Below are 13,542 nucleotides of genomic sequence, written 5' to 3'. Positions count from 1 at the left end.
GAGATGGACAAGTGACGATCGCTCAGGGGAGTAGATCGTCTTCTGGAAGGCAAAGTGGGGTCGGGGAGCCGCCCGGCGCCGGGTCGGGCTGCCCACCCGCCTCCAGGTTCGCCCGTCTATACAGTCAGGTTGAGGGGAGCTGTTATGAGCACGGGGTAAAGAGCTCCAAATGTTTTTCATAAAATCTGCGGAACTTCAACTCGGATCTTAGACACGGTAAGTAGAGTTTTCTCGTGAGTGTAGGTGGAGCCTCGCCGGCCGCTGCTCCTAGGGTGTGTGTGTGAGACCAAGATAAAGTTAGGGGTAGAGAAAGTGAGGGGCGGGTGTGGGCTGGTGCGTGGCGCCCGCATTCCGCGCACGGCCCGCCCGCCCCTTGGCCGCCCCCGCCACCCGCTCCCACCCAACGCCCGCCCGCCCGCCCTTTGTTGCTCACCCTACCACGGGCGGCGTCCTGACCACCACTCTCACAGTCACCACCGCTCACCTTCCAGCTGATCCACACCTGCAGGGTGCTGCCCAGGTAAGTCTCAGGTGTGCTGCCTGGATCCCCCCAGGTCTGGACACTCACGCCCATGTGTGTGTGTGTGTGTGCCCCCGCCAGGTGTGGCTGCTTGTCACTCAACTTGCTTGGTGTTGAGAGCTTGTAAGAGCCTGGGACTCACTGCATGGCTATTCCTGCAGTGACAGCCATAGGGAGAAGGTTCACTGGTCCATAGGGAGAAGGTTCACTGGCAAGGTAGCCCGTCTTGAGGTCTCGCCTATAGACCAAACTAACCTGTCTTGATCAGAGATTTTATTAAATCTTCATTAATCTCACAAACTACTTAATCCTGTAAATATTGCTGTACAAATACAGTACTGGATTGAAACTTAATAAATATTTTTAAATTAATTCTGTCAGTAGTTTGAACGATTAAATAAACGTGTTGGGTTAAAGGGGAAACCAACTTATTGATGATTGTAATTGTTATTGTGCATATTTAACATAGCTGGCCATAGCATTCCCCGTGGTGTAGGGGTTAAGACACTCGCCTGGCATTTCGAAGGATTTACTGGGCGTCAGTCCTTAACTGTAGCCTCTGTTTACCCATCAGTAAAATGGGTACTTGGTTGTTAAACGATTTGACGGGTCGTTTTTCCGAGGAATATTAGGATTAAGGACCTGCCAAAAATGCTGTGCATGCTAGTGGATAGTACAAGAATGTAATAACTCTTGTATATATAAATAAAAAGCAATAGCTTGTGGTGAGGAGACACGTTGCCAAAATGATATGTTAATGTTTGGAAAGGTTTTATTGGCCACAACACATGCAACCCAAAATTTTGACAACTAGGTCAAAACATTTTCATGCAGCATCAGAGTGAGACGTAACAAAATCACAACTAAATTTCATTCAGATATTTTGGAAATGTCACGTGGATTTAAAAAAAAAAAAAGTATCTGAACACTGGGACATATTCAATGCAGACCAGAGAAAATGTATTTTTTTTTTTTAATCTTGTATTTTATATAAATGATTTAGAAAATTTATATATATTCCACCAGAATATGGTAGAAACATTTTAGCTGTTGAAGGATAAAAATTTTTAGTAATATTTGTTGGAGGATTTATTTAAAAGAAAAATGTTTGTAGTCTATATAGTAGTTGACTAAACAAATATTCAATATGGTACCATTTATTTGTTTGAGCTTTCAGAAGTGAATTATGGGACAGGGTCCTTTAAAGGTTCAACTCTTCATATGGGAGAGATTTGGCCTCGACGCACCTCAGTGATAGACGTCCCAGTCCTCTGGACCGGACATTGAGGCTTTATCTTGTGAGGAAATAACTACACAAGCTTTAACAGTGACATTTTCATTTATTTGCTCCAAACAAGCCAAGAGCAAGATTTGGGTGGCCCTTGTTTCACATCTTTGGCATTACTTGGAGAATCAAAACAATATGACAACAGTCGAGATTCGGGTTTACTAAAGGAGAAACAGTGTTAATTAGTCACTGGCCTCCAGACACTGACAATGAAAAAAAAAAACTTTAGTACCTGCACCATTGTATAGATAGAAACAATGGAAATGTTAGGTACTCATAGAATATTGTACAAGCTAGTTCAAAAACATATTTAATTAAACACAAAAGTAGCTAAAATCAACCTGTTGCAGTTAATAAAATGTTAATTTTTTTATGGTTCAGTTCATATCTGGAATATATCTGGAGTGGATACTAAGAGTTCTTCTCAAACCTGGCCTCGGGCCAGGATTGCCTTCAGATAACTTTATCTAAAAGGCTGTTGTTTGGAGGAGGTCACTTTCAAACGACCCTTAGATTATGGGAAATATAGGTATGTACTAGAGAGATGCTAAGTGAATCCTCATTTTGAGATCGACAGCAAAAGGTGGTAGGTACTCTGCAATGCACAATAATTGGGGAATGTATACACAATGAAATCATAATAACATCATGTATCTATGATAAAATATGGCAATGGGCGAGATTGAACTTCAGTCTCGCGGGAGTCCAGAGCCACAAGTTCAGTCCCACCTTTTGCCATAATAATTTTTTGGCTATGTATCCGTGAATCCCTGAACTGTAATTTTCACCATGCTTGATGCCATGCCATGCCATGCCATGCTAAGTATGTTCTGGAGGTAACAATGAAGACCATGGGCAGGGAAGGGGCAGTCCAGTTCTGTCAGATTAGATTGGATTCCTTAGCTTAGAAGACTCAGTCAGTGAGGTAACCCAATTGGGAAATTGGAAGATTCAATGCAAGCAAACCCTTTCATTGGCTTCTCTAGAATGTCAATAGCACAATTTTGTCCATAGTAATATTCTCCAGAGCCTGGAGCCAGGCAATAACTCATTGCTTTCTTCATGCCATACTATCATCTTATCTTTGAGGATACTTGTGGTCACCTCCCAATGCCGAAGTCCATCTTTTGGCTAGGGTGCAATGCGGTGGACTGCATCCACCAACTAGAACATGAAAACTCACAACAAATAGATGCAGGCGTTACTTGTTCCTTTTATGGATCTACAGAGTGCCTTTGACTTGACACATGACACCAATAGTTGCCAAAGCCTAGGTTTGATAAGCCTTCCAAAATACCCCTGCAGATGGATCTCAGACTTCTTTTAGGATTGTACATTTCAGATAATAATATGGGGGAAGAAAGTCATCCTCTCAAGCAATCAGAAGTGTCCCATAAAGCTGTCTCCTCAGCACACTTCTATTTTGATTTTCTCAGATATGCCTCCCCTACTGGGGTGTCATCCCATTGATCTGTGCAGATAATGTGACCCGTATGTGTGACAGCTGTTGCTGTTGGAGATACCAAACCACCTGAAAATTGCTGCCAGTATTGTATTTTGCTTAGTTTTCAAGGCCTTGGAGCCTCAAGATAAACCATGCAAAAAGTCAAATGATATCTGTGTCCCCTTGCCACATTTATTACTCATTCTGTTTAATCCTTATTTGTCTGTCCTGTCAATTTTCTTGAGAATTTTATATGTTGTAATTGTATCTTTAACACTTGTCTTCAATGATATGAGGCTTAATTAATTTTTCTCATAACTCATCCATCTTAATTCTAGTACTAGTCTAGTGGCAGTTACTAGTCTAGTAGCTCTCATCCTGTAACTGCATTGGTGTTTGGGCTCCGTGTCACTGATATTTTCAATCACTCTTTGCAAATGGGCAAATGTGTATAAATTTTACCATAATCCTCTCTACCAAAAAGAGGATCTTTAGTAGAGTGGGTTGCCTACTTCCTACTTGCCAACAATTTATAACTTATTACTAAAACATTATCAGGACAAATTGGGGGACCTTTGACAAGCTGCTGGCTTCCTGTCCTCATCCCAGTCAATAGTGAGATAGTGGTCCTCAGATAAATTATGTTAATACAAGTCATAGGTAGCAGAGCATTTGTAAAAATTACATGCATCAGAATATATTCTTCCCCGCAACGTCTTGGTCTGTGTACAAGCAAACAAGCTAGGAGTAGTCAGATTTTAGAATTGACTGAATGACCATAGACAGCAAACCTTTCAATCACACTTCTATGTGAAATAATGTTTAGTCCTGAGGCCTAGTCCGAATTACCAAAACTATGGTTCATGTTTTTTTTTATTGATCTCATGCTTCCCAAACTTCAAGGTTCTTCGGCAGCAATCAACTGTGTCAGAGTACAGTAGCCAGCTAAATCTCTTCAAACTAGGTTGTAAATTGTGTCCCTTGTGAACCAGCGACTAGGTAAGCTTCTTGGCCATTTTTCCTAGGGAGTGGTTTTGTGAGTTACATATACTGTATCTCTGTGCAATACATCCCAGAGTGTCATTTTTAGATGCAGCTAGGTTTTCCTCAGTGTTTTTTGGCTTTTCTTGTTTCCCTGGTGTCCAGTTGTGTCCTCTGGCCCTGAAGATGTGCCACGGCCCTCTGGGTATCTTCCTTGGTTCCTCTGGAACGTGCTCTTCACCCTTCCTCCTCCCCTAAAATGCACAAAATTCATTAGTATTTGTGGATAGTTTTCAATATTCATGATTATATTGTATGGTTTGTGAACACTTTTCAGTTGGTTAGGCCATTGTTCTATTGTACAATAAATACTGTGTTTGCCGGTGTAAAAGATGCACCTCGCATAGGACGCACTCCTATTGTATAAGGATATTTTGTGGAAAAAACTATTTTAGTATGTTTCATCATACATTTATTGAAAGATATTTTAAAGTGGTTTTTGTTCCCCAACTCTTACCTCCTCTAAGATCAGTTGTATAATTGTTTATATTTTGGGCAAGAGAATTGCTATACAGGATGTGAAACTTGTATTTCTGGCTGTGATGTTTCATGTTGCAGCATCAGGCCACCAGGCGGCGCACTAATACAGCACTCAAGGCTTGTTGTCATTCATTCATTACAAATAGCTGACAGGCGGATGAAAGTTTAACATTCCTTTCAAATTACTAGGAGCATTTTTCATTTAGGTAATGAATAAAGGTTTCTTAAAGGTAACACAGTCATTAAATAATGTAATTACAGTACTTAAGTGTAGTTACAGGATGAGAGCTATGCTCGTGGTGTCCTGTCTTTCCAGCACTCTTTGTCATATAATGCTTTGAAACTACTGACGGTTTTGGCCTCCATCACCACCACCACCACCTCACTAAGCTTGTTCTAACCGTCTACCACTGTTTGCAAAAGAAAATTTTCTAATGTTTTTGTGGCACCTTTGTTTCCTTAGCTTGAGTCTATGTCCTCTTGTTCTTGAAGTTCCAGGTCTCAGGAATTCTTCCCTATCAATTTTATCGAGTCCTGCTACTATTTTGTACGTTGTGATCATATCGTCTCTTTTTCTTTTATCTTCTAGTTTTGGCATATTTAACGCCTCTAACCTCCGCCTGACAGCTGGGTGGACAGCGCTTTGGATTCGTAGTCCTGAGGTTCCGGGTTTGATCCCCGGAGGAGGCAGAGACAAATGGGCAACATGTTTCTTTCACCCTGATGCCCCTGTTACCTAGCAGTAAATAGGTACCTGGGAGTTAGACAGCTGCTATGGGCTGCTTTCTGAGGGGTGGGGGCCTGGTCGAGGGCCGGGCCGCAGGGACACTAAGCCCCGAAATCATCTCAAGATAACCTCTCCTCCTCATAGCTCTTGTCCTTCAGTTCTGGGAGCTACTTAGAGGCATGTCTTTACACCTTTTCCGGTTTGTTGATGTGCTTCTTAAGATATGGACACCATACAACCGCTGCATATTCTAGCTTTGGCCTAACAAAAGTTGTGAACAATTTGTTTACTATTTTGCTACCCATGTATTTAAAAGCAATTCTGAAGTTAGACAGTGTAGCATAGGCTCCTCGCACAACGTTCTTTATGTGGTCCTCAGGTGGTAGTTTTCTATCTAGAACCACGCCTAGATCTCTTTCTTTATCAGAAGTCTTTAAAGATTTTCAACATAATTTATAAGTTGTGTGGGGTCTATGTTCTCCTATTCCACATTCCATAGCATGGCATTTATGCGCATTAAATTCCATTTGCCAAGTGGTGCTCCATATACTTATTTTGTCCAGGTCTTCTTAAAGGTAAAGGGCATTACAATCTTCTAAGTTTCTTATCTTCCCTATTATCTTAGCATCATCAGCAAACATGTTCATATAATTCTGTATTCCATCTGGCAAATCATTTATGTAGACAATGAACACCACTGGTGCAAGATTTGAACCATGTGGTACTCCACTTGTGACATTTCTCCAGTCTGATCATTGCCTCTGATTACTGCCCTCATTTTTCTATTGGTTAGAAAATTTGTCATCCATGTTAGAAGCTTACCTGTCACCCCTCCAATATGTTTCAGTTTCCAGAACCTCTTATGTGGAACTCTGTCAAAAGCCTTTTTTTAAATCAAGATAGTTGCAGTTCAACCCAACCATCTCCTGTAAAATCTGTGGCTTGATCATAGAAACTGAATAAATTCGATATACAGGATCTTCCAGATCGAAAACCATACTGTCTGTGTGATATTATATCGTTTCTCTCCAGGTGTTCCACCCATTTAGTTTTAATTAGTTTGACCAAACCACATACTGTACTAGAAAGTGAATGGACGACGATGTTTCTGTCCGTCTTGGACCATTCTCAAGTCGATTGTGATGAGGGAAGGAGGCGAAGGCAATAAATAGGCGAGAGAGAGGTGAGGAGAAGGAAATCTTAGAGGAAGAGAAAGCAAGGCATAAGGTAAGGTGTAATAAAGGGGATAGTAATAGGAATAAGAAAGGGATCGTAAGAGAAAACAAGGGAAAGAAAGAAAAAGAAAGATACTGTAAATGGAAGGGTAAGCTTATGTTAGGTCACGTTTGTTAGAAAGTTTAGAACATTTGAGTATATACTGTGAAAGGGAAGAGCCAACAGCAACAAACCCAGGACTCAAGTTCATGTTTGGTATGTTGTGTATCAGAGCCGATTCAACAAGATGGCATCTGTGTCGAGTAGAGGCAGGAAAGATTATTTTGGAGGAAGACCAATCAATGGGATGATTAGATACAATTTTTATATACAATATATATACTTTTTATATACAACTCGTCAACTTTTTTGACGAGGTGTATATAAATAGGGTTTCATCTGGTCCAAGTCTCAGCATCGTAGCATAAATAGGAAGGGAAAAAAAAATATATTGAAGTAGGTGTCAAAATTTTTCCAAAAATGGTCAAAAACGATTATCAAACACAAGTGTCAACTGAAATCATGTCTATGACTCAGCTATCACAATAGCATATATTAAAAAAATATAATTAGTTTTATTAAAAAAATTAAGTTAATATTTTTTTATCGGACGATTTGCATGAAACTTATACACCTGACTGCACATAAGCCTATCTGTAAGGGTGTCAATTTTGGAGAAAATTGGTTGATGTCAACCTCAGTCACAGATGGCAGCACCTTAGACTTTATATTTTAATGATTTATTTTTCAAGTAACATAAATGACTTCAAACTCTTTCATTTTTATTCAATTTACATGAAACTTACACCTTATATATAAAGTGTGTCTCTAAAATCTGAGATTGTTTTGTTTCTCTAAGTTCATTTATTGATTTTATAATAGCAATAAACATGACATATTTGCATAATTTTTTGGGGGAACTTTGACTAATTGTATTAGGAAAACTAAAGATGTTTTGGAAACTCCCAAACAACATATCCTTTATTATATGCTAATGTGTCAGAAAAGTGTCATAGAATGATTATATCTGAAAAGGTGAAAGGTTTGAACTCACTTGAAAATGTGTAATATTCGTTGAAAAAAAATATATATCTTCCTTTCTATTGAGGCTGCAGTACTGAAACTTGGAACAATTGCAGCCCTTTTCATATACAACTAGTCAAAAAATATTGGTTGACATTGAACAACTTATAAAAAACTATGTACCGTCCCCTTAATATACAATACTGTACCTGTATGAAAGTTTATCATTATAAAATAATTATTGCTTAGATTGTTGCTTTATTCTAAAATTTAATTAATAAAATATTTACATTTACTATGCCACATTTTGTTTCTGCCTTAATGATTGATCCCTTGTGGCTTTATGCAAAAGTAATTTGCTAATATACAATATAGAAGTTGTTTATTGACGGGTATCTTTGACACAATGTTCAGTAATGTGCAAAGGAAAACTGTGATAATCATGATTATGTCTGATAAGCTATCTGCTATCTTGTTTAATTGTGACAGTAACTTGGTACCTTCATGGGCATGCAATTTTTTTAATGTCTCACTAGTTATATTTAGATATTGTAGTGAGCTTTGACTGAGCTCTTTAAGAAAGAGGAAACTAAAATCCTATATAGTATAATAAGCAAAAAATGGATTGCATGGTTGATTGCAAAGAATACTACACACTGGAAATTTCCATATGTTCTAAAAATTAACAAGTTTAAAAGCCAACCATTTGGACTTGTCAGTCGAGTGATGCTCCCCTGCTTCACGCTGGGCTGATTTTCGATCTCCAATGGTCCAAGTGGTGAGCAACCGTTTCTTCATCCCTTGCTCATATAGTCATACTGGCTTAACACTTTCTTATAAGAATTTCCTTTCCTTGCATTAGTTTTTAAAATCAAGGTTCTGTACCTAGAAATTCAGATCTCCAGATGGAATATATCTACACGAGACTATAAAGAATAGCAAGAAGTGCAAAATAGCCCTGTTGAAAAGTAAGAGGGGCAATGGGTATGCTGAAAGACACTTGTACCAACATCAAGGGACCAGGACAACACACTTCCCTCTAAACATTAGGGGCATAACTAGTCTACTTCTCATGATGTTCAAAAGGGAACTTGATAAACACTTCAAAAGAATACCTGATCAACCAGGCTGTGATTCATACATCAGGTTACCATTAGCACCGCGTCTAACAGCCTGATTGACTAGACCACCAACCAGGAGGCCTAATGAGACTGTGGGGATGTTGATCATTGGAACCAATGCAAGATAAATGCAAGGCAAGGTAACCTTAAAAGGTAGTAAGTTGTATGCACCTTTGCACATAAACATTATGAGATACCATGCTTATTTTATTTACTGTGCAATTGTACGTTACCTTTTGGTTCTTTCGGTTACCTCTCATTGGTTCCTAGGATCAACATCCCCATGGCCCAGTCTCTGACCAGGCCTCCTGGTTAGTTGTCTAGTAAATCAGGCTGTTAGATGCAGTGCTAGTGGCAACCTGATGTATGAATACCAGCCTGGTTGATCAGGTATCCTTTTGAAGTGTTTATCAAACTCTCTCTCTCCTTGAATACCATGAGAGGTTGGCTAATTATGCCCCTTAGAGGAAGTGTTGATAAAATTGTCTCAGCATACCCACTGCACCTCTGCCTTTCAACTAGGCTATTTTTATATTTCCTCTCATGCCTGAGGAACTCGGCAGGCTATTCCAGGTCTTCACAATAGTTTATGGGGAATTTCCTGATCTGAGAGTGATGGTGTCAAAACAAGCAGTATTGGAGGACCTTTAAATATCAAGACATGAATTAAAAAGTCACCTGTGCTGGAGTGGGTCTCAGCTTAGGCAGGTGGACCAATAGCATGTAGGGTTTCACAATGGATAATAAGAGGAGCAGAAGCCTTGTGGTGGCTGCTTACCAGGATATATATAACAAATCACAGGAAACGAAAGAATTACCAGAATGTTGGCAAAATACACTAAATTGTAGGTTATTGTCCATTACTTGCATATCGTGTAAGGTGGAGACAACTATGAGGTTAATAGAACATCCTGAGAGAATGGTCTTTTAACACTTTGCCTGGCCCGGTGCACGAGCCTCAGACGACCCCAAAGTTGACCTGGCGTTTCCCGTGAGCACGTATTTGCACTAAAATGTGCGTACTCTTTTCAGTTTTATCACCTCAATTTTCATGTTATGTCCTTGATTTTGGTATCAAATTGTTCGCAATAGAAAACTCTAAAGGTATTTACTGTATGCTATTAGGTCAAAAAGCCCAGCATGCCACCCACAGCAAACCCTAAAATCGTCGGAGCGTTACCAGTGAGCGCGCAACCGTACTAAAATGTGTATACTCTTTTCAGTTTTATCACCTCATTTGTCATTCTACATCATTGATTTTGGTATTAAATTGTTTAGCAATAGAATTCTCTAAATGGATATACTGTATGCATACAAGGGTAAAAAGTTCGGCACACTACCCACAGCAAACCAGAAAATCTGGCAAGTGTTACCCGTGGGCAAGCACCCATCCACACACCAACAACACCCGCACTAATATGTGTACAGTGGTACTTCAGTTTTCATATATTTAATTCATTCCCAGAGATGGTACGAAAACCAAAAATATATAATGAAAACCAAAACGAATTTTCCCATAAGAAATAATGTAAATTGAACTAATCTGTTCCATACCCCCAAATATATTAACTAAAAAAATAAATTTGATTCAGAAGTACAGCGGTCACGAGCATGAACACAATAACGATAGGCCTACCGCATGGGTGGCAATGCCGTGATGCCACATGGGTCTTCACAGAAAATGGGAAGATGTTGGCTCACTTTTTAAAACAAGTCCCATAATGATCGGGGGGAAAAAAAATCACAAATATTTTAATTTGGGATACAGTGTATCCTTGTCCAGACTGAGTATACAGTACAGTATTCATATAGAGATTCATTATGAGTTATCGGCTAGGCAAAGTTTTTTTTTTTTTTTTTTTTTTTTTTTTTTTTTTTTTTTTTTTTTTTTTTTTTTTTTTTTTTTTTGAGATATATACAAGACTTGTTACATTCTTGTACAGCCACTAGTACGCGTAGCGTTTCGGGCAGGTCCCTGGAATACGATCCCCTGCCGCGAAGAATCGTTTTTTCATCCAAGTACACATTTTACTGTTGAGTTAAACAGAGGCTACAGTTAAGGAATTGCGCCCAGTAAATCCTCCCCGGCCAGGATACGAACCCATGACATAGCGCTCGCGGAACGCCAGGCGAGTGTCTTACCACTACACCACGGAGACTGTTTTAACACAACTCCAGCATGGGTTCAATGACAGGAAATCTTGTCTTTCAAACTTAATACAGTTCTATGAACAGGCAGCCAAAGTCAGACAAGACAGAGAAGAATGGATGGATTGTATATTTTTAGATGCCAGAAAACCTCCAACACAGTCTCCCACAGGAGTCATTGTGGACAGGGATGACCTCAGTATGGCAGGATATCAGTGCTATCCCGAAGTGTCAGCATTAAAGCTAATCCTATTCTTGATGTATGTAAATGAATTCCGAGAGGGGGATAAACATCTTCCTTACAATGTTTGCTGATGCAAAAATTATGAAGATGGTAAATACAAAGGATAAAATTAAATGGACACTAGCAAGTGTCTATAAGAGTTTTACTCAAGCAAGAACAAAGTAATATAGCTGGGTCCCTTAGAAGTGAAGGTTAAACACAAAACCTTCCTGATATCAAAGATTACGTTACACAAAACCTGTCACCAGAAACCCACATAAAATTAATATCTGCATTTGTAAGGTTGACCAACATAAGAACTGTCTATAGGAATCTGAACAAGAATTTATTCAGGGCATTGCATAGCACAGACCAATTCTGGAATATGTAGCACCAATGTGGAGTCCTTATCTTATTCAAAGACAAAAAAGCTGGAGAATGTTCAGATATATGTCCCCAGGGCAGTCCCAATGCTAAAGTGCGAATTGTGAGGAAAGCCTAAAGAATTTAATTTCATGTCATAATGAGATGCAAAGCAGGAAAGACATGATCACACCATACAAAATTCTTAGGGGGGAATAGTCAGGGCAGAAAAAGATAAGACTGTTTTGCATTAGTAGTACATGAACAAACAAATGAAGACAGATGGAAACTAAGTACAGACTACTGTACCTGAACAAGTGACGCGAGACATAAGAAATAATTTTGTTATGGTTTAGAGTAGTGCATAAATGGAATATAGGAAGAAGTGAAATGGTGGTGGCATATCCCTGGAAACACAAACCGAAACTGTCTCTATTTTCCGCTTGTTACAACTTGTAATAAAGTTGTTACATCTTGGCTTAACGTGTTTATGACGTGTTAGAACGTTGTTGCAACTTGCTATATTAGTTGTTATAACTGGTTAGGTGTTAAAACTTGTTCGAATGTTGTACCAATGTCGTACTTTTGGTGTGTGTGTTTGGCGGGTATACTCCATATACAGCATCAAATGTAAAATATGACAGCCCAGTAGGTATGGTAACCTGTTGAGTAGTCGATCGAAGATCATAAGGCAGGATAAGAACTAGCTCATTTGCTGCTAGAACAACAAGGTTAGTACAGCCACCCACACCACCAGCTATACCCACATACAAACTCACTTGTCTACACCTCTACCCACCATTACTGTATCTCACCCCATCAACATGTTTCCACTCCGCACCTTTTCATGCCATCCACCCTAGCCATATCCCTCTCCTCCACCCACATTGCCTGGCCACCAATAACTCTCAGCCACCACAACACCAACATCCTTCCTGAATAAATTCCAGGTACGGGAAAAATGAGGACCTTAAACATAATACAGGGTACAAAACACAATCAAATCTGCCCATAGTAGGAAAACAGCATGTAAAGAATTTGGGAATAATGATGTCTGATGACCTAACGTTTAGGGAGCATAACCAAGCAAATATTGCAGCAGCCAGAAAAATGATCGGATGGATTACGAGAACTTTCAAATCCAGGGATCCCATCACAATGGTTGCACTCTTCAAGTCACTTGTGTTGTCCTGTTTTGAGTACTGCTCAGTACTCACTTCCCACTTCAGAGCAGGAGAGATTGCTGAAATAGAGGGAATACAGAAAACATATACAAAACGCATAGATGCGATAAAGCACCTAAATTATTGGGATCGTCTCAAAGCCCTCCAAATGAGATTGCTGAAATAGAGGGAATACAGAGAACATATACGGAACGCATAGATGTGATACAGCACCTAAATTATTGGGATCGTCTCAAAGCCCTCCAAATGTACTCACTAGAAAGAAGACAAGAGACATATCAAATAATATACACATGGAAGATACTGGAGGGCCAAGTTCCAAATCTACACAGTAAAATAACAACGTACTGGAGTGAACGATACGGAAGAAAATGCAGAATAGAACCAGTGAAGAGCAGGGGTGCCGTAGGCACAATCAGAAAACACTGTATAAATATCAGAGGTCCATGGTTGTTCAACTCCCTCCGAGCGAGCATAAGAAATATTGCCAGAACAACCGTGGACATCTTCAAGAGAAAACTAGATTCTTTCCTCCAAGGAGTGCCGGACCAACCGGGCTCTGGTGGATATGTGGGTCTGCGTGCTGCTCTAAGCAACAGCCTAGTGGACCAAACTCTCACAAGTCAAGCCTGGCCTTGGGCTGGGCTTGGGGAGTAGAAGAACTCCCAGAACCCCATCAACCAGGTATCCTCTATGCACTGTATGAGATGTTTAAATGTGTGAACAGAAAGTTCTTTTTAACATTCCTGTGGCTAATTTGAGAAC

The 13,542-nt window shown here is 39.7% G+C and overlaps 1 protein-coding gene across 2 annotated transcripts in view; it reads left to right on the top strand.

The window, feature by feature from the left end:
* The first annotated feature begins 71 nt into the window (after positions 1 to 71).
* Positions 72 to 13,542, top strand: part of LOC123753160 (broad-complex core protein isoforms 1/2/3/4/5) — a 49,160-nt gene continuing 35,689 nt past the window's right edge. Inside the window, exon 1 of one of the 2 annotated variants that reach the window (XM_045735151.2) lies at positions 72 to 216. The gene's annotated coding sequence lies outside the window, so the exon portion shown is untranslated. Of the gene's footprint in view, positions 217 to 395; positions 521 to 13,542 lie in introns of those variants that run through there. The other variant, XM_045735152.2, reaches the window with a different exon arrangement.

The sequence above is a fragment of the Procambarus clarkii genome, chromosome 67 (assembly GCF_040958095.1).
Source record: "Procambarus clarkii isolate CNS0578487 chromosome 67, FALCON_Pclarkii_2.0, whole genome shotgun sequence".
Classification (NCBI taxonomy): domain Eukaryota; kingdom Metazoa; phylum Arthropoda; class Malacostraca; order Decapoda; family Cambaridae; genus Procambarus; species Procambarus clarkii.
Note: the sequence above shows the minus strand (reverse complement) of the source record. Positions and strands in the feature narration are given on the sequence as shown.